The sequence below is a fragment of the Rhamphochromis longiceps genome, linkage group LG1, assembly GCF_057381845.1.
Source record: "Rhamphochromis longiceps isolate RC_006_pf linkage group LG1, R_longiceps_female_GT1.1, whole genome shotgun sequence".
In the NCBI taxonomy this organism is placed as follows: Eukaryota; Metazoa; Chordata; class Actinopteri; order Cichliformes; family Cichlidae; genus Rhamphochromis; species Rhamphochromis longiceps.
The window spans coordinates 20,445,430-20,469,651 of NC_140557.1; the positions used below are offsets into that span (position 1 = coordinate 20,445,430).

At 41.9% G+C, this 24,222-nt stretch overlaps 1 long non-coding RNA gene across 1 annotated transcript in view; it reads left to right on the top strand.

The window, feature by feature from the left end:
• LOC146678643 (uncharacterized) overlaps positions 1–24,222 on the top strand; it is a 60,796-nt gene that overhangs the window by 33,421 nt on the left and 3,153 nt on the right. Inside the window, exons 6-9 of the long non-coding RNA XR_014912398.1 lie at positions 11,252–11,342; positions 11,679–11,890; positions 12,658–12,787; positions 21,442–21,523. This is a non-coding gene — a long non-coding RNA (uncharacterized LOC146678643). The remainder of the gene's footprint in view (positions 1–11,251; positions 11,343–11,678; positions 11,891–12,657; positions 12,788–21,441; positions 21,524–24,222) is intronic.

The window sequence follows — 24,222 nt, forward strand, 5'->3', positions numbered from 1 at the left end:
CTATCCCTGCCCTACACAAAGGGAAAGGAGGGGCTTGCACATCAGGCTTGTTAGTAATTGCTTTATGTGGTGTTTCCTTGGACTCAACAGAGGAAGTCATTTTCATGCAAGCAGACAGAAAAAGACAGAAAGGAAGTGAGACAAGTAGGTGGAAGCTAAAAGATGAAAAGAGCGTCAGAAACACAAGAGAAGGAGAACGTTTTTTTTTTCCAAACGGAGCTTGTTCAGACAGCTGAGGTAATGTAACATACACAGTGATAGGTGAAGAAATCACATTTCACGAACACCCTGACAAGACTCCACAGGTTGGATCCGAGTCTGAGGTTCAGATAGAGAAAGAACATAATAGGCCGTGTTTGCCTTTGGTTGTATTCGTGCCTTCACGCTCTCCTGGCCTCTCAGTATTATTGTGTGCTCACTGTGTTTTCTTTAATTATATGGAGTGGGATTTTGTTCAATTTCACAGTTGCACAAACATGCAGCAATTATTCCTGATAAGTGATAACGAATCACTGAACATTAAATAAGTGTGTTCTTGTGTGCGGGCAAGCAGGCACGCATGTTTGTGCCTCTGCACCACGGACTTGAGCTCCATGTCACAAACTGCTCATGGACATAGAATTCCAATTAGCGTTAAATATAACAAGAGCAACTGTTCTGCATGGGTGTGTCACTGTGCATCCATAATCCCATCCATAATCCCATCCATAATCATATTCACTGATCACTTGTTTGTTTTGGCAGCACTGTGGCCTTGAGTCATTTGTTTGTGTGTTTGGATTGCAGTGCAAACAGTGTAGTAGGAGTTTTCAGTGAACATGTTAATCCTGCAAATGGGAACTGGACAGAAACTGGAGAAGCTCCACCAGGAAAGGTATTGTGTTCTCTTTCTTAATATGACCTTCTTGGTCTTTAGTGTAACAGGTGGTTTATATCTTGTTACATTCATAAAACCTACCTCCTCCAGACTTGACCTGATACCATATCATGGGTTAACAATGGTTGAAGCAGTGTTATGACATTAACATGTCTGTGTTTGTCATATATTCTTGAAAGCTTGGAAAAAAAGAAGGCAACTACTTCAGGCTGGTGAAAACATTTCACCTCTAATCCAAGCTTCAGTTCTAAAAGAAATGTTGGAGAGTCCCAGGTATTTCACCTGTAGTGAAGGTTGTCCCATTTGGAGTTGGTCCTGAGGGTTGTTGCCTCACTGTTGATCAGTGAGTCATCACATAAGCCCTGGTGTGAAAAAAGGTGTAGGGCTTTACCATCACCGGGGGTTGAGGGTGAAACCACTGAGACCTCGCCTCAACCTAGCACGGGACCTATTCAGTCACCTGAGGCAAGGTGTGAGCGGGAGCTGAAGTACCTGGGAAGGGATCTCAAAGCTCTTCTATGTTGCGCCGTGTGTTTGCGGAGTGGCTGTTTGGTTTCTCCCATATAGAAATCTGAACACTCCTCACTTCACTTCACTGCATATGCAGTTGTTTGATGGAAAGTGAAACATTTTCACAAACCTAAAGAAGTCGAGTTGCCTTCTTTTTTTCAAGCTCTCAATATTAGAATGTACGGTTGCCTATTGAAGCACATCACTGGTGTTTATTGATGATGTGAGGAATTCTGAAGGGTACAGGGCTATGCTGTCTCCTCTGATTCAGCTAGGGCCCGAAAAAACTGACTATACGGAGCTTTAGCGTGCAAATGGATAATGACACAAAAGCATTTCTCAGCAATAGAGTGTTTTTTGTTATTAAATATAAAGCGTAGGGCAGAGAAACCCCAAAACCAAGCACGAATTAAAGGCAGCTGCAGTAAAGGCCTAGGAGAGCGAAAGAGGAAATGCACAGTTTGGTGACGTTACTTTGTCTAATTATTTTTGAACCTCTGAAAATGGAGGACTGTCTAAAAACAGCTGCAAACAGTTAACACAATATTTTGTTAAAACTGAAACTTTTGTGTTAAATCACATCTTGATAGGTTGATTGGAAACTCTACGGCTTGGCACAGAAGCATAGCATTCGTTGTGACGCAGCATAATTAGAAATACAAAATATTGCATTTTCAGTTCATTAAGCGTTACAATGTTCAAATAACAACTGAACATTGTCCTCTGCAAAACAGCGTACAACTTTTCCGTTTTCATTTTATTATGGTCAAAGAAAGTCAATACAAGTATGTGAAAATGTGAAAAAAACAGACTGTTGTTTTTAAAGTTTTATTCCAACAACACATACATATGTGGAATAATTAAACTATGGGATTACATTGTCTTTTTCATACTTATTCTCACAGTTTTTGATAGTTTCATACACATTTTTATAACACTTTCTTTATTACACTTCAACCATCTGAAAGAAATGCTGATTGTAAAAAATTTAAAGTAAAAAATTGTCCTGTAGAGAAATACATTGAGTTAAAAGATGAGGTGAAATGATCTTAATTGTCTAAATCAGGGGTCCCCAACCCCCGGGCCACGGACCGGAGTTGTTTGGTACCGGGCCGCGAGAGTTGAGGCTCAGGTGTGAAATGTATGGTTTTCAGGGTTTTTATCGGTTTTTAGCGTTATTTTGTTATCGTTTTTTTCATTAACTCTGTTTTCCTGGGTCTTTTCACGTGTGTTGTAAATAAATCTTTTTTTTTTCGGTACCGGTACTAGTTTTATTTTGTTGTATTTATCTGCGGTCCGTGAAAATATTGTCGGGCACAAACCGGTCCGTGGCGCAAAAAAGGTTGGGGACCGCTGGTCTAAATAATTATGTGTGTGTGTATGGACAGTTCACCATCTTTGGGTGCACATACACATATGATCCACTTCTTTTCAAATGACCAAATGTAGAGAAAATGTGCCATCTAGCCAAGGCAAGATTTACCATATGGCCTTAGTGTAATGATTAGTGTTAAGGATGCAGAAGGAGTGGACGGCACGAGGCTGGTCGGGTGTGTCACAGTCTTTTCTCCAAGGTGTCAGCAAACTAACTACAACCATGGAATGACAATTTGTATCATTTAATTAGAGCACGCTTCTTTTAGCACAGTTCATTTATTTTAATAATGTTTATACACCTTGATTGTTTCACAATATAGTTTTTTTTTTTTAATTAGCTCGGATTGATTAAATTGCATTGATTCAGTATCCTTATTAAAATAACCCCCTGCCGCTCTCCTTCCTTGTTTTTCATAATTAATGGTACGACGCGGGGCTTTGACAGCGCTGCATATTTTTATAATCAAGAATTATTTATTGTGGTGGCTGTCAAACACCAGCACTCTGACAGGCATTTTAAGAGTTTGCAGAGGTGTGGCGGTGCCGTGCGTGGTCACAGAAGTAAACAACAGTGACATAAACCGCCAGAGGATGAGGAATTAAGATCATGACACGTGTTTTCTTTTGTCTGAGCTCAGATTAAACCTACACTCACCACCTCACCTATTCATCTGGCCCTCACCTTGGCTGATAGGCCAGCTGCATGTTAAATACAGGCCTGCACACATGCAGACACACGAGTGCATACGTGTGCCTGCTTGTATGAGATCTCATTCCAAACCCTGGGCTCTTTTTAATTTTGATTGATGACTCTGTTTATCTTTGAACCCCCCCCCCCCCCCCCCTTCCCTTCACTACCTCGTCAGCAGCCTTACTCCATCCACATTTTAGACCCTCTACTCATCACACCCCTAGTATGAAAATGATATTAGAAACAAAATGAGATTTGAAATTTTGTGTTAGACAAGCAGCTTGATGAAAGGGTTTCATAGCCGGGCTTAATCCATGGAAATTTTATGCTAATAATACTGCCGGCCAAGCAATCTAGTTGAAAATTAATCAGGGGGCTGGATAGAGGAGAGGAGAGGAGAGGAGAAGAGGTTGCTCCACATAAACACCCCCTCCTCCTCACCCTCATTCCCTCTCTCCACCTCTGAATCTCATCAGAAATAGCCATGGGGTGTTGTCTTTGTGATGAGGTAGGGAGAGAAATAGGGAGTCAGAAAATTACACTGCAGCTTAGTACTGATTGATGCAGTAATGTTTGCAGTAATGTATGCAGCCATGCAGCGAGCCACCTTATTATGGATTAGACCTCTTCCCTTTTCCAGCAGTCGCGTCCTGCATTACAGAGGACACGCACACAGCTTTAGAAACACCTTCATATACACACACCTCTTTAGCCGCATCTGTTCTGCTTTTATTATTCTGTTTATCCTGTTCAGCCCACGGTGGTGACTTTTTTTTTTTTGCATGTATCATTTTCTTTGTGTCTAAACGGTGATTCAGCCTCAGTCCGTTTGTTCTTTCCCCTGTCTCGTCGCACTTTCATGAACAAACATACACACATCTTCACTCGTTGCCTCCCTGTATTTATTCCTCTTTCTCGCTAAACCCTAGGAGTCATCATTAGAGTGAGTTGCTAATGAAGTCATTATGAAATTTCGCCTGTTTAAAACAACACAATTAGTACCAACGCCTTAATGATGTTTGCAAGTTAAATGCAAACTAATTGCTTTTTCCCCTCCATTTCTCTGTCTCATTTCCTCTCTCCTGGCTTGCTGCTCAGTTGGAATAAAGAGAGTAAATGAATCACTGAAGTGTTTCATGGATGTGGGTGTGTTTGTGGGCGCATTTTTTCTCGACCATGTTACAAGTCTGTGTGATTTATTATTTTTACCCCGAGAGACATCTGTTACACCATTCCTTATTTTTGTAATGCATCATCAGCCAGAGGAAAAACAATATTATCCAGTCTGGGATATTGTACTCTGGAGTCTAATAATCTAATGTACACTAGAGCCGGTGTCATTAAAGTGGCAACGGAGCTGTAGGAAGATGGTAGGTACACATCTGTCTCTCTCTGAAACCCCACTGGTGCTTGCATTCTATCCCACCAGCTGCACCAGTGCAAAACACACACATACAGGAGTACGGCACACACTCACACATGCTGTCCCATAGGTTTTTCTGTTGGAGCTGTGATGATCCTACCAGCAGGAGGCAGAAAGGAGAAACACACAGTGAGCTACAAGCATCTTAGACACATTTCTGCAATAAGAAGCCCATGGTAGCACAGCTCTATTTATGTGTGGCAAGCACAGAGAAGCCCTTTTCCATGGTGTGTTCAAGGTGGGGCAGTTGCACCTACATCTGCTGGTCTGTGTGAAAGGTGAAGAGCTAGAATGGAGCAAAAATGTTGTTTCACTTTGATGCAAGCAGAGCCAACATAGAGATAGATGCTGTGTTACGTCTCGATTCTGGCATGTCAGCGCGCCACCTGAAAGCACACGCTGGAGTGACAATGTGAACAAGCAAAGTCGTCTTAATGGTGGGGTGCGTTATAGTAGCGATCTCTCTGAATGGGACTGCAAAGACTAACCGATAGCTAGGTGACCGTTACAGGCAGATAAACAGACTGCAAGCCTTAAAGTTTCTGTTCGGCACAGAGTAATATGTGGCCCTGACAAACCTAAGGATAGACTTGTCTTTTTTCAGCAGCCTGTAAGCCAGTTAAAGTTGACCTCTGTGCCCCTCTCTCTCTCAGATAGAAAAGCCATATGCGGGCTCTAGAGAAAGACATGAGACACGGATGCTAAACAGTTCCCCGGAGCTCCAAAAGCTCTACAAGTGCCAGTCTTGCATGTGTGAAAGTATCCTTTTGTTCTCAAGGACCCAGTGATACACCATAATACCCAGAGTGCATCTGCAATGTGCCTCCAGGTATGAGATTAGCTTGCCGCTTTCATAAATGGCACATTGAACAATAAAAATAAGGAGTTAAAAATACTACCATTCCCAGTAAGTTACCAGTTGAATTCCTGTCTAAAAACAAAAGGTGGAATTCCAGGTCTTAAAAATTAGTGTTTAGACGTGATCTGGTCATTTCATGAATGCTTGTAATTTTGATAAAAAGGTTACTGCTCATTAATTGGGCTGAAGGGAAGGAACGGTGTGTTTGTAAGCAACAGTATAATGAACAGAAGCTGTGTGTAAAGGCAGATGTTTGAGGTGGCATTTGGCACCTTTCTGGAGATGATGCAGTTAGTTCTGTAACCACCTGGACAATTAGAAAATATTTGTAATTTTGCCTCTGCAGTGGATTTTAAATCAAATAATCAAGATGTGATTGAAGTACAGACTTTCAGCTTTATTTCAAAGGATACAACAAAAGCATTGCATGAACATTTTGGGAATTACAGACATTTGTAAATGTATTAATCCATTTTCAGGAGCGCAAAAGTAATTGGACAAAAGAATATCAGTTTAATTAAAAGATTCTTTCTTGGATACAAATCATTTGAAGTCAGTGACTTCTCAAAGTCTGTAAGCCATGGACATCACCAAGTGTCCCTTAAAATCCCCTGCCACGCAGCCAACTTTGTTGCAGCCAACTTCAGTTGCTTCTCATTTTTGCAGGTCTGTAGCATACTGACTTCAGAATTCACTTGCTACTTGTTTCAGCACATACATCATCAATAAACTCCATTGACCCAATCATAAATGGCCATGACATGACCTCCAGCAGATTTGACAGGTGTGGTAAGCTTTGGATCAGGGGCAGTTTTTCCCCTCATCCATTCTTTTCATATTGATATGATATCATCACAAAATTTAACTTACAGTACAGTGTTATTGTAATTTTAAGCATTTAGTTATATGCTGAGTATTGCAATAACATATTGAGATATATTCTGATGTCATCAGCTGCAAAGCATATCCCCAAAGGTGAGTTTTGTCTGTCTGTTTTATCTGAAAGGATGAAGTTCTCGGTCAGTTCCTCTCACTTCAGTCATTTTTATTGCTGCTAAAGGTTGCTAAGCAGTCAGTCTGAACAAAGCTGTCATTAAAAGCTGTCATGTATGTTTGTTATGCGCTTGACAGACTGATCTGTTTATTTTACGAATGAGTCCATCCTAAATTAACACAAACATGTGGAACACTGTTATGGGTATTTTCAGCAACAGGCAGCAGTCACCAGTCCTCTGAGATAATGAGCTGTTTATAGTCATATGAATCCAAACAGTGTGATGTCCATGCTTTGTGTTACTTCCTTGGCTTAACTTTATGTTACTGTCTAACATTGGTGCACGAGATGGGTGTTCATCTTCGTAATATTCCTAGTTTTACTTTGGTACAACACTCATTGTAAATCCCATGTGTCATATCTGTCTCTGTTGTTCCTTTCTTGGTTAAAAATTCCAAACTAAGTCCATATGTTTGATTTAAACATGGACAGCTTTTTTTTTTTTCAAAATTTCTTTATCAAGTGCCTCTGTCTTGCATGAATTTTATTATTCTACTACTAAAAGATTGGGCGGCACGGTGGTTAGCACTGTTGCCGCACAGCAAGAAGGTCCTGAGTTCAATTCCGCCATCAGGTATTTGCATGTTCTCCCCATGTTTGCGTGGGTTCCCTCCGGGTACTCCAGCTTCCTCCCACAGTCCAAAGACATGCAGCTTGTGGGGATAGGTTAATTGATTAATCCAAATTGCCCATAGGTGTGAATGCGTGAGTGAATGTGAGCGTGAATGGTTGTCTGTCTCTGTGTGTTAGCCCTGCGACAGACTGGCGACCTGTCAAGGGTGTGCCCCGGCTCTCGCCCTATGACAGCTGGGATAGGCTCCAGCACCCCCTGCAACCCTGAAAAGGATAAGTGGATAGATGGATACTACTAAAACATGTAATTTGCAATTTATGTAAGAAATTATTTATAATTAGTGTCCCTGTATTGATATAATATTGCCATGCAAAAAGATTGTGATACTACATTGTATCAGCTTTTCTTTCTTCCTCCTGCCTTCCATCCCTATTAGTCAGGTTCTTTTCGATGTTTTCATTGTATCTCTGTAGACCTTGACAATGTGATGCCTACCTCTGCTAGTGTTCTTGACTTGGTTGTGTTGTGACGTTTTCTTAACCATGGAAATAATTCTATGATCAGCCGCTTTAGTTGTCTTCTGTGGTCTTTCATATCTTCGTGTAACAGAGGGTATCTTCAGAGTATGGGAGATGCATGTATGGAGATGTATTACAGAAAGACTTTGAGCTACAAAAAGTTTAAAACAATGTTTTTATAAGTGACAACTTAAACTGCATGCGCTGAAAATATATGAGAGATGGAGACTGAACTGCAGGTTTTCTGTGCATACATTTGTATGCATCACTGGCTTTATCTACTGTAGGAGTATCTGCACATACACAAGCCTGTAGCGAGACAACGAGGAGGCATCATCTCAGCGCATGGATGGTCTAAAGTGGAACGTCATGCTGAGGGAGAAAGATGATGGTAGAGACCAGTAGGAGAGAAGGTCGAGGTGGCTATAGGTCTAATCTGGAGCTCACCTCCATCTGTGATTGAAGTGTGGAACTGCAGCTTCTCACATACTTACATTCACAGTCATTTTCTTCTAACCTACAAGCCTAATAAACAGACTCTTCTTGTAAGAAGAGTATCCGGATATCTCCGTCAAATGCAAGACCTTATTAAGAATACTGAAACATTGTTCCTTTGTTTTCATATGAATCCAACACAGTTAAACAGTTGTGATGATAACAAAATATAAAAGAAGATTTTTAACAAGGAGTGCTGGATATACCTAATGTACCTGTTTCAATTGCTTATTAACACAGACACTCATATGGCTGCAACTCTGTGCATTTAGGCATGTAGACATGGTCAACACTGAGCATCAGAATGGGAAAGAAAGATGATTTAAGTGATTTTAAACATTTGGTGTGGTTGTTGAAGCCAGACGGTCTGGGTATTACAGAAAGTACTCATCTGCTGGGATTTTCCCACACGACCATCTCTTGAGTTTAATGGTGTGAAAAGAGAAAATAGCGAGTGAGCAGCACTTCTCTGGGGGAAAATGCCTTGTTGATGTCAGAGATAGGAGGAGAATGGCCAGGCTGCTTCGAGCTGCTGTAGTAGTAACTCAAATAACCACTTGTCACAACTAAGGAATGCAGAAGAGCATCTATGAATGTCAAACCTTTAAATATTGTAGATGGGCTACAGCAGCGGAAGACCACACTGGGTGACACTCTTGTTAACTACAAACAAAGTGTGGCTACAATTTGAATGGGCTAACCAAAGTTGGGCAATAGAAGATTGGGTTGATAAGTTTCATTCTCTGCTGTGAGATTCAGGTGCTGGGTGAGACACCAGCATGGATCCATCCTGCCTTGTATCAACAGTTCAAGTTGTTTGTGGTCATGTAATGTTGTGGGAGATATTTGCTTGGCAAGACTTGAAGTCCTTAAGTACCAACTGAGTATAGTTCAAACCCCACAGCCTATCTGAGTATTGCTGCTCACCGTGTCTGTCCTTTTATTATCATCTATCCATCTTCTAATAGCTGCTTCCAGCAGGATAATGTGCCATGTCATAAACCTCAAATCATCTCAAACTGATTTCATAAATATAACAATGCGTTCACTGTGCTACATTGCCCTTCATAGTCATCAGATCTCAGTGCAATATACCACCTTCGGTGTCCAATAGGAAATTTGCATCATGGATTCACTAAAGTCTGAGCAATGTTTCCAGTACCTAGTTGAATCTGTGCCGTGAGGATTAGGGCATATCTGAAAGCAAAAGTGGGTCCAGCCTGCTACCAGCAAGGTGTAACTAATGAAGTGGCCAGTGACTGTGTTTACCAATCTGACAAAGTTTGTATTATTGCAGTTATTGTCACTGTACCTCCTTTAACATATCCTCTGTACCATAGATGTAATATCTATATTGTGTCTGGTTTCCTTTTGTAGTATCCATATATTCAGAGTTCCTTTTAACAGTCCAGTTCTTTGTTTCTACTGTAAAGCATTTGAATGACTGTATAATTATCAATTATCATTTTTATACCGTATTCCAACACTTCTATTTTATTAGTATTACAATAACAAGGACTTAATGCTCTTCCATGCCAAATAAGGGTGGTTTGTGCCCATCACTGGGAAAGGCCCTCAGCATTTTAAGACCATGCCCACAGCAGTGACTAATTGTTTGTTGTGTCAGTGCTCGTCGTGCCCGTTTGCCTTTAATGGAGTGTAGTGTGGTGATCCATCAGGCTGTCGAGCAAGCCCCGTGTCAGTTGAAGTGGCTGTGTGTCAGTGGGGCGAGCGTACCGTGCAGATGTGATTTACTGCCCTGCTTGTTGCGCCGCCTTGCACCTCTGCTCATAGCCATGCAGTGCAGCCCATTCCTCTCCTCTTCTTCCCTTTCCTCTCCTCTCACCTCAGATTGATTACCAGCGCAACTGCCTCATGACACTCGCCATCCTCTGGCAACCTTTTAGTGCCATTTTATAGATGGTTAGCACACCTCATTTGGCTATTTATACATCTGTAAGTGGCCATGAAATATAGATTTGTCTTGATGGGTGTCAACATCGGAGCTGTGGAAGCAGAGCTCGGTGACACCTCGTTATTTTAATGGTGTGAGATGAAGGGGCCACACGACAGGAGTAATTTTAATACACGGGCTAAATGATACTGTTTTTATTTTCATTTAATGTTTGCACTCATATTTTACTCTGAGCAAAAAGGCTCTTTTCTTGCAGTATTTAGTTGGTGCTAAGAGGTGTAACGATGATGAGGCTGGGAAGCAACCAAGGATGGAAAGGAGTATACACACACACACACACACACACACACACACACACACACACACACACACACACACACACACACACATAAAAAAAAATCTACATATATTCTATGTGAATCATGAGGTGGTTAACAGTAACATGATATGTGACCTGTCATACACGCACACACGTATTTCAGCCCATTCACAGGCAAGGGTCTCATAGGTAATTAGGTGCTGGCACCCACTCAGTGTGATGTGATGGTTAATTGAATAGTTAACACATCAGAAGCAGGCCTGTGCAGATTGGAGGTGACACCTGTCAGAAAGCTGTTCTCTCCCTGCCCAGGACATTTCCTGCTCTGCCTGATACATATGTCATCTTTGTGGAAATACCAAATTAGGGGCAGGTAACTGAGTGAGTGCAGTTCAGCAGGTGTGGAGATAGCTTGGGGGTGGAAGAAGGAAGGCGCTCCTCTGCTCTGTCCTTCAAGAGAATTTGTAAAGCTCAGGGCACCTGTCCTCACTTCACCTCAGGCCATTTCCATGGTTATGTGACAGGAAAGTGACAGCTCCTTGTGTTTGTGTGTGTGTGTGTGTGCGTGTGCGTGTGCGTGTGCGTGTGCGCGTGCGTGCGTGCGTGCGTGCGTGCGTGCGTGCGTGCGTGTGTACGCAGGCTCTCCCCCAGAGGTGTGCTCAAGGCATCCAGCAGTGGAGTACGCATCGTGCAAACGCAGGGCCACCTGAGTGGAAGTGTCCAGATTCAGGTAAAGACAGCTGTCTGGCAGGTAGACTGACATTTGCCAAAAAAAGAAGAGCTTCTTATCGAACTACTTTCTATCCTCAAAAATTGTAAGAGGTTACATTTGCTCAGGCACCTTAAAGAGAAAAGGGGATCGGCTGCAGGCAGAGGTCCTGTTAAGGGGCAGTGCAGTCAAATGGAGGTAACAGTTCTAGATGAGAGGGTTAGCACAAGGAGCAATAGCCTAACCAGTGAGGCAGGTACCAACTGGGCACCTTACCTCCAAATGAATTGAGCAATTAACTCACACACATGCACTCTGACACACTATACTCATTATGTCCTCTCACTTCCTCCGCAGGAGTGCAGTGGATGGAATGAGGGAGCAGACTCATGGATCTGTTGAAGACAGTAGCGTTTCTATAGAAAAGAGCTGTGCATGCACAGTAGCAAAAGCAAAGAGGCCTGATTGGGAGTACTCCATTGATGCAACACACAGTGGCACAACATATTCTACTGTCAACCCACTGAGGTTTGCACAGAAGCTCAGACAAGACCCCTGCAAAGACCCAGGTCAGGAAAGGCAGTGCAGCTCATTTCTGTTTGAGAAAATGTTGTCATATAGTTCCCAGTAGTTTGTGTCAAATCTGCAGTGGTCCAAGGCAGTATGCTTATGTGTTTAGGTCAGTTGTGACACATCACATTTCATGTTGTTCTAGAATCTTCTGTAACTTATTTATATCAATAACTTACTATCCTGTCTTAGTGGAGAGGTTTTTCTTTAAAAGAAGCTATTAAACTCCCAAATAAAGTAATGACAAAGACATTGAAACAGAGAGGATGATTGATCATGTTAGAAGCTGGGGACTTGGGGATAAGGGAAGCGAATGACAGTGATAAGTTTTGTGTCCACTCAGCTTGTCTCCAACCCTGGTTTTAATATTTTGTGAGAAACATTCACCTGAGTGATGCCCCAGCTGATCACTGGCATGGAAATGTCCCATGAGTTTCAGTTGGGGCCTTTTTTAGGTAATGCATTCTTCGTATATACAAAATATGCCTATCCTCCTAATGCAATGGTGCACATGGAAAAAGAAATATATATGCAAATAAAGACACTGAAGCTGTGGTCAAACAGATACTGAATTATTTCAAAAGGTAAATGCACCAGGTTGGGGGTCTGTTTAAAACAGGTCAGTGAATTTTTTGTAAAGACTTTGGAAACCACCTTTTTAAGTGTTATCCACGAAAAGGTTTCCAGCAATGACAAATGTTTATCTAGGATATGTGTTCGAGTGAAAGGTTCTATACATTAATTTTTGTATACATTTCTTTTGTAGATGTACATCTAAACAGGGATTTGCATGACAGGTGGGAGAGGTCTTTGTTGTCAGCATCAGCAGCCACAAGAGGAGCTGGCAGAAGTTATGACAACTGAGTAGCTCCAGGGCATTAACTGTGAAGCTGCAGGTATGCTGTATTTCATGCAGTATTATCTTGAGATTACATTTCATTTATATCTTATTTTATTCCTACTTAGTAAGAAAAACAGGAGGAAATGATCTTACTGTAAAGTACTTGAGGTTTCTGCTGTGGATCTCACGGATCTGTGGCAGACTGTTGTGCTACCACTGTGACTCATAATATTCCCCATTCCCCCCACACCCACCACCACCACCATTCATCCCATTCCAAACCATCCATGTATGTGTGTGGGCCAGTCACTCAATAGGCGGATCATTTAGGGTCGGAACCCCCGTGTGAAATCAGATGTTTAACTGTCCAGCTGAAGCGGGACACGAGCATCTTAACCAGCACCTTGCCAAAGGTCTCGTGTTCAATCACCGACCGGGGCTGCTGTGAGTATGCTCACCACCTGCCAATAGGCATTAAGAAGGATTTAGTAATTAAGTGATAGGCTGAGGACTAAATTGGGTGTTTGTGGGCTGGTGAGCCACCCCAAGGTCCCTGCAGCCATGCAGATAGGGGATTCTAATTGCCAGTAATATTGATCAGCTCGGCGAGGGGGGTGCACAGGGAATTCACTAGCCATCGATTAGCTGTTACTTCACCTCGCTTGTCAATGGAAGACAGGGAGGTGAGCATTGGAAAAGCTCCAGGCTTTTCCCAGAGTATCCTTCACCACCAGTAGCTCCTGACGCTTGCGTACACGGTCAGTGACACAGCATATTGTGATAGAAGTGCTTTCTAAACTCCTCCATAGCTAAATGATAGGAAATCTAGAAGTAAAGCTGAAAACAGAAATGGGCTTTGCAGAAGGCTCACTAGCCTTTTTCCTCAAAATTAGTCTCTGTGGGTTTTTAAGGGCTCTAAATTGTCTCTCCCTCCAACACGAGGACTCGTGTTGGAGGGAGAGAGGCCACTGAGTTTGCATACTCTCTTATATTTAATCCATTTCTTCACCTGGTGAAGAGATCCTGGTCAGAGCACTTGCACATACTTTTTTAATTCAGCCTCCGGTGACACATGATCATCAAAAAAATAGCACACATCTGGTACACAATATCATTATGGGCAGAGTTATTTAAAAAAGACTCAATAAATGTTAAAACATTGTCTGTTTCAGTCACACGCACACACACACACACACTGCGCTGTATTGATTTAGTTCCATGCACGACATACTTACAGCACTTAATTCCTGTGGTTGGGCTCAATAGAGAAGAAATCAATTAAGAGATGCGTGAACGAAGTTAATTTTAAGATCTTGATTTGTCAGTATTGAGTAAAGTTGGGCTTACTGTTAAAAAGAAATTATTGTCTTTAGGTTTTTTTTGTGTACATGGCTGTTGCCCTAACCCTAAGAGTTATGGTCACATTCCTGCTTAAAATGTTTTTGCTCCATCATATTAATTTCCAGTAAGGCTCACAGAACGTGCAGGTTCCAGCTTGCATTTCCAGTTCTGGTGAAATGATGTTTTATTTAATTCCCAGGGATCATTTGTACTTATCCAGTGAAAATATTGATCTCCTGTGTATAAAAATGGAGATGTCCTAATGTTTGTCTACCTTCCTTTTGGTATAACAAAATAAACTGTGCAGCTGCTTTCATATACTGTTTAGTGTTTACAGTCTGGGATCACTGCAATCAATGTTTATTAAGCTCACATTAGAAGCATCTTGTCGTATCCTTTTTAGGGACCAAGCACAAAGAAACTTCAGTGAAAGACAATATACCTAAGCAACTAGAACACACTCAAGTTTGTCTTCAGGCAGGGAAATAGCACATGTTTAATGTTAACCTTTCATCCATCGATTTTCTTAATTGGTGGAGCCTGTACCCACTGTCATAGGGCAACAGGTGGGGTACAGGCTGGACATGTTGCTAGTCTATCATGGAGAACCTTTGTCAGACACACTTTGAATGATTGAGCAAATAATCTCATCCTATGTGCATGACAGTTAAGGATCAATGTATCATCAGTTTGACAGAGAACCAATCACAGTTCAGTATGGCACTCATGGGAATCAAATCAACTTGCAGTGTGTTATGGGACAGTCTTTGACACTTCCACTCTGCCACTGGCATTTTTGTAATTTGAGTCAACAAACTTTTTTTTTTTTTTGTAATTTGCTGTTTGACAATGTTTAGTATTTCAAAGCAATTTCAGGTAGTCTTTTATGTCTGTGCCGAAATCAAGTGCAGAAGCAGAAGCTGTGAGGTTTGCTGCCCAGCAGTCTTGAGCCTGAGTCATTTAGAGCCTATTACAAAGCATCAATATATTGATTGAAGCAAGTGTCTCAGTGTACTGCTCTGTAAACACACAGTTGGTTTGGCTGTGCATGTTTTATCTGCTTGAATCTTATCAGGATTTAAATCTTTTTCCTCTTCTGCTCCATTAATTGTGGCAATATTGGCTTTTGAACCGAGGATTTGAATCACTCCTCCTTTGCGGTGTTTAGCTTTGGGTTTCCTTTCAGTAATGTGTGCATTTTCCCCCCCCAGTTTTTTCCAGTTCCTTGTGATATTTCCACATACAGTACACAATTACTTTAAATCATTTTAATCCAAATGCTGTTTCTAAATTTAAAGGATGTACTTATGTACTGAAAACAAGCCAGGCAACAGGAATAACGGGTCAGAATAATCACTAAAATGGGACAGAGGGACAAATGAAGAAGACAGTGACTTTATGTGCTGTCTTACTGGAGTTATGAAGTTTTTGTTTGCTAAAGCTGCATCCAAACCGGAACCAAGTCACAACAACGAGGCGAGTAGCCACAGAAGAAAGTTAATGACATTGGTGACTTTACGTGGCTGCAGGCGAAATAACTGTTAGCAACATAAAGCGAGCAGGAACCGAAATAAACTTTTCTCAACTTCCAGGCAAAAAAACAATGACCGTGCAGGATACCATCGATTAACGTATGACCTGGTAATAACACGTTAACTAGGCATTTGGAGCCCCTCCAAAGTTATCCAGCCGTCAGCTTTGGTGCGACATGTGGGAAGCAAATCGCATCCAGTGAGCAGGGAGGCAGCATGGACACCCAAGTTTGTGATAACCTGAGAAGCAAGTCATCTAGGACAATAGGTCTATCTACTAAGTCTCAGAGGAGTGTGAATCTCAATGACCTCAACCTTAACATCATAGGTCAAGTTTTCTGAAAGTCTTATGAATGTAATGACTTCAGAATGAAGCGACACAGGATTTTAAAATTCCTGCCATTGGTACATCTACTAGGACTTAAGAGTACCGTAGTATTTTTAAATCAAACAACCAAGACATAATTGAAATGCAGACATTATTTAAAGGGGTTTGCCAGAAATATTTCATTAGCTGTTTAAGAGTTAAACATTTTTATTAAAAAAAAACCAAAACTTGACATCTAATTAAAAAGCAGGTTCATGGCCTGTTCTTTTATTTTAAGTTAAAAACTAAATGATTTGGAATTGAGCTGTTTGATTTGCATGTAGTGTCTGTTTACTGGAACAATATGAGGCTTCAATGGTACAGGATAAGCACTATATGGACAAAAGAACTGGATATACTTATTACACATAGAGGAGCTCCTCAGCCATGGAAAAGTCTGCCGTGAAGCTCCTGGCTTACAGTTTTTGCGCTGATGTTGATGGCAGAGAATGTTCCGAACTCAGAGCATTGTTGACTTTTACACACTATACGCCTCAGCGCTTGTCGGCCTGCTCTGTAACTTTATGTGGACTGCTACTTCACTTCCACTTTGCAGTAACATGACTTAGCTGATCTTGTTGCAGTATTGGCAGCAAATCGCAGCTTCAGACAACGTCCCAACTCCAACGCCATCTGTGAAACTAATTGCTTGCAAACATAAAGAGACAGTCCTGACAATTTACCACTTTTGTGACAAACAATGTTGTCTGTATTTATGTGTTTATCCATTGATGACGTTCACCATATGGCGAGCCATACGGTCGCATCCGAGTGTCTGCACTGTTTGATTTCCAAGGTCGTTTTGTGATCTCTGAAGGGGGATTGTTTCCCCATGCTCGTCTTCTGATTGAAGCCTAGCTAGAACCATTTATACACCACTCACAGTCACCCTCCAGCCATGCTCCCAAATTGAATTAGTTTCAGTCTGAATTTGTGTTTCAAAACTAGTAATTATTTTTTAACCCCAGAGGAAGCCAAGAGAAATGAGTCAGATTTTCTGAAGTCATGAAATTTGACGATATATGATTTAACACCAACCAAAGGGACACAAGCCTGAAGCACAGCAATTTACCAACCATTCATCTGTTAGCAAATTAAATCACACCACATTTGACATCTTTTGGAAAGTTGGATAAATCTGATGAAAAAGTTTTTCTCTCAATTACCATCAGAAATTAATCTCCTTAATCCCAATTTGATCTCTTTCATGCATATAAGGGGTATCTTTCATCTGCCCACCTATGCGCTTAAAATGTTCGCCACAGAGTTAAGATGGAACGTGACTGTAAAACTTAGTCCTTTGTGAAACTCCGGGATTCTGGCTCCATGAGATGAGAGAGCTGATTAGGGGAGATGAGGACAGAGGTGCGTAACTGACAGCCATCCATTATCTCTTTCTGTAGCTGGTAGAGGAATGTAAGAAGTCTCCGGGAGTGTGTCATAGAGCTGCAGAGTGCCATCCAGAGGTTGGTATGGTTCAGCTGCAAGCAAAGGTACAAAGCAGAGCCACAAAAATGTACCTCTGAAAATGTAAATCTTTCCTTTTGTTCCAGGTTTTTTTTTTATTTATTTTTATTTTTTTTAATTTTTTCTTTTTTTAAATCAAATGATCCAATTTAGGAAGAGACAAACCCAATTTTGAGTCTGCTTATCTTAGTCATTCACTGCTTGGAGAATGGCTTTTATAATTTCAAGACAGGCTTAATTTTGAGAAATCTAGAACAACTTTTGGATACCCTGCCTTTCTCTAGTTTTGTATATATTCCTCTATTTCTATTTTTCCTGTTTGTTATCTATTCCTGCAGTTTTATTATTTATAATTTATTCCTGCACAGTTGGCATGGAGCACCCATATTTTTGTTGTACATGTGCAATGACAATATTCTATTCTATTCATACACTGGAGCTTAAAATGAATAAACCTTTCATGTGGTAACCATATTCACCTTGGCTTAGTAAAATTAATGCGGAAGCTGTTGTGTGATTGCATTGGAGTTTAAGATGTACCTTATAAATTGGCCTGTCTGAGTGAGAGGCAGAGAAGAATCGTGGGGTGTCGAGTCTTCCCCGTGTTACGTCTCATCTGCAGCAAAGGATTTTCCAGCTGAGAGCGAAGGCCAGCAGGAGAGGGCTAGCTTAAAACTAAAGAGGTGATCAAAATACAGACCACCAGCTGACTCTAACATGACGATTCAGAGCAATCGCACTCGCCCAGAACTGCTCTCAGCATCCAAGCAGCCAGGACCACAGCTGATACTGATCAGGTCTAGTTACACACCAGCTCTCCCTTCTTTAAGCAGCACCTTGAGCTGCCAGTGCCCTACGAGCCCCAAGCACAGCAATGATGTGAGTGCTTTATAATAGCAAAGAAAAGGAGTCTCGTCTCGTTTCTCTCAACAGCGGTATCTTTTTAAGATGGCCAGAGCTGATGGAGGGGCACGATGCCAGCCCCTTGCAGAGCATTTTGGTCATTAGCGCGGACCGCACAGCCTGTTTCAAGTAGGCCTCCACAGGTCACTCTGTTCACTAATTGTACACTGCAGGCAAGATCAGATTCTGTTGTCAAGAAAAGGGGAGAATCGTAGCTTTGCCCTTCTGTGTATTCCTAAAGCTGATAAGATAATGAGGTCTTTTTCTGGGCTCAAGGCGTAAATGAGCAGTAGTATTAAATGGTTTTTTTCCCCCCCCACATTAACAGCTGAAGAGCGCATGGTTTCAGTCCACCGGAGACCTCAGTGCTGCATTTGTATTTGTTTTGTTAGTTTTATATTTGTTTTGGTCTGGACTTTTTTTTGTTGTACACATTGTTACTTGCTCTTTGCTCTTCAGTGCCATTCTTTATATCCATGTTGGTGACTCCATGCATGATTTTAGACGCATGTATTTTATTTCCTCCACGTGTGTGTGTGTGTGTGTGTGTGTGTGTGTGTGTGTGTGTGTGTGTGCGCGCGCGCGCGCCGAGTCCTGAGCCCAGGAGCACATCTCCGGCTTATCTGGAAGGCCTGGCGTCAGCTTCCTTAAGTGCTGTCAATGTCACATGGTAAAAGCAGCTCTGCAGCCTCTTAATTAGTTTAGCAAAAGCATCCTTGTCATTTTGCGGTCAGTAAACTCCGTTAGAGAAAATTAAGTCCAAGCTTCTGCCACCTCGTCAACCCCACACAGCCAGCCCAACAACAACAACAACAACAACAAAATAATGATTATGTGCTGTGTACATTTGTGTGTTAGCTGTTTTCACTTTTTGCTTTTAGAAATAATTGCTGTTGGTTGTGTGGCAGCATCAGAGGAAGGGCATTAATGATTCTCACTGGCCGTGAGGAAGCACTGTGCCGCAGAGGGCGGGAGAGAGAGAGTACAACTAAACGTGTGTGTGTGTGTGTGTGTGTGTGTGTGTGTGTGTGTGTGTGTGTGTGTGTGTGTGTGTGTTTGGGTAATATATTTTTAACAGCTTCCTTACTTTGTTTAGTGCATATTGTGTCAGACTGTAACAGTTACGTCAATGGTATGTGCATACATGTTGTGACTTTAATGTGTGTGCATGTGGCGTGTATGTGCACGGCTGTCCTTTTTCACGGATTAGCTGGTGAATGCTGCAAGAGGATGATCAGACTGGGAGCACACCAGGGTTGCTCTGCGATCACATAGGGATTACGGGGGATATAGAGCTGTAGTTGATTCCAGGCCCGCCTCCAGTTAGGCTCATCTCCGCCACACTCCCCTCACACATACCACTTTAATTGCCTTTGCTTCTTTCATTACTTTTATTGCCTTTCCTCTGCTTTGCGTGCTCCCTGGGCTTGTGGAAAGGTCATTGTGATGGCGCTGGTGTGCTCACAGCCACTGACTCTCTGAATAGCAGGAGATGATGATGCGGAGGCTGAAGCTCAGCAAATGAGTGACACATCAGGATGGCTACTGACAGGCTGTGGATAGATTTTTGCCTTAAAGTCTATTAAAGGCTATTATAACAAAAGAAGTCTTTAAAGGAAGTCAAAACTAGGATCATAGTTTAAAATGCCAACTAATATGTGACATTCATTAATCAGATTCAATCAGAATACTCATTTAATCACAGAAGAAAGAAAATGTTTTCTTACAGATGCTTAAATAAAGAACTATTCAAACATTTCAAAGTCAAAACAGTGCTATGTTGAGTATCGACTAATACAAGTGAAAAGGAGGAGGACTTACAAAGTTCAATGGCCGCAGATAGGAGTGATTTCTCGTGGCGTTCTGTGATGCATTGTGGTTAAATGAGTTCTTTTGTTTAAGGTGCTGTGCAACATGAGAGAGATGGTGGAGAGGGATTGTCCAGTATTGACGGTAACTCGGACAGGATCCTTCTTTCTGAAACCTTGGAAAACTCAGTCGAGCTCCACGCCCTGGGTTTGCAGATTAAAAAAAAAAAATAGCTGTGTATATATCAGTTTAAAATAATAAAGAAGTATTAACATTACTTTAAAAATGGTTATTATCCGTGTGCTAAAGGAGTCAGTGTGTTGGTGCAAAAGCATTAAAGAGTTGATGGCCCTTGAGACATGCTCGTGCTTCATTGTGTTCCCTGTGCACAACACCAAATTACTACTAATGTTAGTTTATTTTGTATACCAGCATTCTCTTGTTAATCCTGCTATAAAAACATGACACTTGCACTCAGTTAAAGTCTGTTGCTGTACTAGTTTTTTGTTGATAATTTTTATTCATTATTCTCTCGCATTGATTTGGGTCTTGCAGTTTTAAACATGCAGTGCAGCTACCAGGCCAGGTCTGGTTGCTGCACTGCTGGCAGTGTGGGAGTTGTGTGTCATTTTAATAAAGGTAATGATAGCATCTCCCAGACTCAGCTATGCCCTTAATGTCACTCTTATCACTGTAGGTCTTCTCAGTCCACATCATAACCAGTTTTTCTAAATGCTCCTTTGTGCCTCTTTGTGCCTTATTTATAAGACTTCACAGGCTTGAGTCTGAGGAAAAAAACCAAAAAAAAACCCCAAGGGTACTGCAGAGCAGCATCACTGCTATTCAAACAGCTCCTTGGGATTTTTATATTTTACTTGCCTCCTACTGCCTTTGTCCTTTACTCCCCATCTCTCGCTTCCTCTGTCTCAGTCCCAGTACAAGGTAGAGGTTTTGTGTTGCATTAGACTGTTCTCGTGTCCACAAGAAGCTTTCCACTGTCACCCAGTCAGTCCTGAAATTTAACCAAGTCTTCTTTATTAAACACTCCTACTCTTAAGATCTTTCTGAACTTTCGTAGTAATTGGTTTTTATCCCAACAATAGCTAATGCACATTTTATCGCATCCCAACGTTGCTGCAGGCAAACAAATGAAAAGCTGGCACTGAAACTAAAGGAGCAAAGAACTAGTCTACGCCAAGAGAGAGAAAGTAGAGATAGGAAAGTTATATTTATGTGGTTTATTCTCAGTTGAAACAGAAAATCAGTGCACCTTTTTCTTTGTGTTTACAGGTTCACCTGCAAGAGGGCGGGGAATCGGCAAATTGAGGTCAAAGCTACGCTCAATGAGAAGACAGCAGAGGAGAAGACCTAGGTACATCTATCCATCTGTTTCCTTCTGCTTATCAAATTCAGGGTCGCAGGAGGCTGGAGCTCATCCTAGTTGCCGCAAGGCAAGAGGTCGGCGACAACCTGAAGAGGTTTCCATTCTGTAGCAGGGCCAACAGATGACCATTCACACTCACACCTATGGCCAATTTAGAATCACCAATTAACCTAAGCTTCCTTTGAAATGTAGGAGAAAGCCTGGGTCCCTAGAGAGAATCCATGCAAACTTCACAGAAGAAAGGCCCCAGTTTGAAATCTCATTGGGGGTTTTTTCTTTTTGTTCTTTTTTTTTTTAATTCCAATACTTCTGAATAATTGTACTTATTTTGTCTTGGAAACTTCTGACATTATATAAAATGTGAACTTTCTCTAGAAATGAAGGCCAGCTCCACTTTTCACTCCCTCCCCCATAAAGCATTAAACAGTTGGGTCAATATGGTATCTACATAACAGTCTATTCTTACTGGGTTTAAATTTGATATAGATGTAAAGAAAAAGAGGTGATTTTGATTTGGCTTAAGCTGTGAAGGATCGGTAACTACGAGCATATAAAGTAAACACTTAATCGAACTACCTTAAATAGCCTTTTTACGCCAGATATTGCAGCTTCAGTATGTGAAACAGAAATAAATCAGAAGAGGTCATACGGTGAGCCTGGTGTTGAGCTACACTTTAGCTGATACTCTATATAACAGGTATTGCAGTAAATAGAGTTCAGCAGCATGATATCAGCTGACACCTGATTTGCTTCACCGACAAACAAGACCTTTTAGTGTTTTCCATTAAAAACTTGAGCAAAAGTTGTTGGTATGGTTGTCCGAGCACCACCCCTGCCAGAATATCCCTCCGCAAGTTAGTGTGCTTCCTTTCCTCTACATCCTCTCTCTGAGCTGACAACCAAGACATTGCAAACTCAAATGTGAGACGGCCCACGACCGGCTGAAAATGATACTCCTTGCAAAGACCCCATTTCTCTTCAAAATGAGGGGCAGCAAATCTATACAAGCCCCTCTCTGCTTTTGCTCCGGTTGACTCCAGAGACGGTGTCAGTGACAAAGAAGCAAGCTTTCAGATGGAGCACGAGTGTTCCTGGAGTGGCTCATCTGAAACGTGGGTCAATAGAAACACTCACCAGCACATCACACAAACTGGAAAAACAAAGATGCTGTATAACTCCCCAGATTTTATTGGCTGTCATGTTGATTTTTTCTTGTTCTGGGATTAGCATAGGCCTCAGTGTGTTGGTGTGACTAATGGTCTGTGTTTTTCCCGGCTGTGAAATCAGCAGCCCGAGAGCCCAGAACAGCCTGCACAACAGTGTTTGAAGTCTGCCTCCCCCATGGGTGGTGCCTCTGGGTCCTGCTGCTAATGCAGCCCCAGCATATTTCTGTCTCCGGCTCTCCTTTACATACAGCCATGTTTAGCACTCCCCCCACTCCACTAATCTACCCCTCTACCCACTTTGTGTGCACCTCACTTGTGTGGCCCAGCCTTGACTGATGGCTAAAGCTTGTTAACACTGAAGACACATTTGTAGCTGGGAAATGTTAAGAGTGGCAAAGGGACAGGTGGTGATCAGAGGACATGGAAAGGCGGCGGAAGAGGTCTCACATTCCTGATGCAGTTTGAGCCTCCAGAGTTGGCAAACTTTTCCCCCACAACTAACCCAAGGACATTCTCTCCTCTTGCCAGACAGACAGATGAGTGTTGGTCGCTCTTAGTGTTCCCCAGGACCCCATAGGAGGCTTTAAGTAAACATGTCACTCAGCTATCACCATGGAAACTTGGGTTATTCCCTAAATATAATATGAATTTTATGTGTTGCTTGGGAAATAGTTATTTGGTGCTGGAATGGTATCTCCCAGATGAAGCCTCATTTCATTTTTCTCAACCAATATCACCTTGCTTCAAAGTAAGCCAGGTCTGTGTTGCCCGGTATTTGCCTGCAACACATTCTTATCTGACATCCTCTCAAATTGAAAGCAGGGAAATTGGGGCTGATTCAGGGGATACGTTTTTGGTGATGGAAGGACAGAGGGAGGGGAGAAAGATGTGAACCCAATCTGCTATGTGTTGACTGTACTGATTAGGGGCTTGTGCTAAGAAGAGCCTCTCTATCCCTTCATTCCTTGTGTTTACTTTGAACCCCACCGCCCTCCTCTACACGGGCATCACTGCAGAGTGCCCTCTCTATCCATCTCTTCTCCACTCCTCCATATCAAATGTATCACATGAGCCACAAGCACTACTTTGAATGCCATCTAGTACAATTAAGAAGATGACAGCTTAACTAGGGCTAGAAGGGGGTTTTTGCCAATCCATTAGGGAAGGTAGAGTAAGTAGAGTGATTAGTAATGTGAGGAGATGTATGACACATCAGAACCTTGACTGAGTTTAGGTTGGACAGCTGTGCATTTGTGCGTATTTGTGGAGAGCAGGAGAGTACAAATGCAAAACTGAGCCCATTAGGGGCTGCGGGGTTACTGGAGCAAAGTCCAGCTAATGTTTCGGGCCATTCAGAATGCCTGCGGGGAGCCGGGATTACAGAGCTGGTCTTAAAAGCGAAGCAGAAATACAGGGAATAATAATACATAGATAAATAAGGGATGGAATGGCATGGGAGAAGCTGGGAAAATAGCACATCTATTCTCACGCAGCATGTTTGTTTATTTATGGCGTCTGAAG